Below are 2,500 nucleotides of genomic sequence, written 5' to 3' on the forward strand. Positions count from 1 at the left end.
TGCCTTGCCCTTGCTTGCCCTTGCCTTGCTCGGCATCGGCATCGCCTTGCCTTCCATTGGCATTTGTTGCCCCTGCCTTGCCCTTGCTTGGCCTTGCCCGGCCTCGTCTTTCCCTTTCCTGGCACTGCCCTCGTTGTGGCTTGCCTGGCCTTGCTTGCTTGACACTGCCCTTGCTTGTCCTTGCCTTGTGCTTTGGCTTGCCTGGCCTTGCTGCCTTGCCTTGCTCGGCATGGCACTTGCTCGGCCTTGCTCGGCATGGCACTTGCTCGGCATGGCACTTGCTCGGCATGGCACTTGCTCGGCCTTGAAAGGCATACCATATGCCTTGGCGAGGCTAATATCCCTGCCTGGCGAGGCTAATTTGCCTGCAGGAATGAAGGCTGAATGGGCTAGCGAGGCTAGTATTCCTGCCTGGCGAGGCTAATATCCATGCAGGAATGCAGGCTGAATTGGCTAGCGAGGCTAATATCCCTGCCTAGCGAGGCTAATATGCCCGCAGGAATGCAGGCAGAATGGGCTAGCGAGGCTAATATGCCCGCAGGAATGCAGGCAGAATGGGCTAGCGAGGCTAATATCCCTGCCTAGCGAGGCTAATATGCCCGCAGGAATGCAGGCAGAATGGGCTAGCGAGGCTAATATCCATGCCTAGCGAGGCTAATATCCCTGCCTGGCGAGGCTAATCTCCCCGCCTGGCGAGGCTAATAGCGTGTGAGACAACACACAGACAACACGGAGACAACACACGGACAACACGGAGACAACACGCCTGGCGAGGCTAATTCCCCTGCCTGGCGAGGCTAATTCCCCTGCCTGGCGAGGCTAATATGGCTGCACGCTAGCATGCCAACGAATGCCAAACCTCGAAAACTCAATTTTATTTCAAATATCCCCCTGCATTTTATGTTGCAAACCTATAGGGGACGATTTTTAGGACATTTTAAGATTGACATATCGTCATTTGGTCGAGTTTTCAGTTTATTTTGATTTTCTACATCTCAGAAACGAGAAATATCATATCAAATCGAAAACTCATCCAAATGACCTGAAATCAACTTCTAAATTTCTCTAAAATCATTGCTTACAGTTCTGAACCATAAAATATATACACTTTTACAAGTGAAACGGAGTTGGAAATTTCCAAAGCCAAGAACGCGACATGGCCTTGCCTAGAGTGCAAATGCCATGTCAAGGCCGCATTCTGTTCAACTTTGCCCGCACTATAATTTGACCATAAATAAGTCTCTATTTTAAGGAAATTTTGCAAGTGGTAGCAGTCCGAAACATCAAGCGGTTTGTCATTTTCGATTTTCGACATTCTGCCCCTTTTGGAAAATAAAAACAAATACTTCTGGGTCGAAATTAAATCTGGCCTTTTTCCACAAGGTGCCTGACATTATTCTGAGTGTCCCTGCAAAAAATCTCGATTTTATACCAAATGTACAATTAGTTATGGCGTTTGCCCCTCCTCGGAAATCCCATGTTTCCCCCTGCCCTTCCCAGTTTTCTCCAATATGCTCTATAGGGGAGTAGTGGTTCTCTGCAAAATGACCCCCTTGCAGAGACCGCCTCCCCTGCCCCCAGTAGTCCCTCCCCCTTCCCCCAATTGCTTATATACGATATTTGCTGCCTCGAATGTCCCTAACAAACAATTATAAGCAATTAAAAACGGATTTAAGAGGGATTTAGGAGGTGTTCTTCGCCCAGCTGGGGGGGTGATGAACAACACGAAGGGGGGGTCATGTGGGATCGGTGTTGCCTCTAGTCCACTGAAACGATGTCAGTAACCGCTCAGATCAATCAAAGGGAGGGATAGGAGCCCGTCGGTATCGAGAAATTGTGCTTCGGCACTCGATTTGCGACATAAACAAATGCTGTGAGGGGAGGAAGGTGTCGGTGTCGATGAACTCAGTTCAATGCACGAGTAATAAGCAGGCCGGGGGACTGGGCGCGATGCAAAGTGCTTCGGCATTCGATTTGTGAAAAGCGAGGGTGGCGAGGGGGGGAAGGTGCCGGTGTCGGAACCCACTAGTACGCGCAAGTAGATGTATTTCGAAAGCGCCGAGCGGGGGGAAGGTGCCGGTATCGATGAACCCTCTTCAATGCTTGCAGTAATAAGCAGATCGGGTGTCGGGGGCGATGCAAAGCTCTCGGAAGCTCCGTTTGTGAAAAGCGAGCGCGGCGAAGGGGGGGAAAGAGATGCCGGTGGCCGAAATACACTCACCTCAATGCTCGAGTAGTAGCAAATCGGGTGCCGCGGCGCAATGCAGAGTGCTTCGGCACTCGATTTGCGACATAAACAAATGCGGCGAGGGGAGGAAGGTGTCGGTGTCGATGAACTCAGTTCAATGCGCGAGTAATAAGCAGGCCGGGGGACTGGGCGCGATGCAAAGTGCTTCGGCATTCGATTTGTGAAAAGCGAGGGCGGCGAGGGGGGGAAGGTGCCGGTGTCGGAACCCACTAGTACGCGCAAGTAGATGTATTTCGAAAGCGCCGAGCGGGG

Source organism: Argentina anserina, chromosome 1 (genome assembly GCF_933775445.1).
Source record: "Argentina anserina chromosome 1, drPotAnse1.1, whole genome shotgun sequence".
NCBI lineage: Eukaryota > Viridiplantae > Streptophyta > Magnoliopsida > Rosales > Rosaceae > Argentina > Argentina anserina.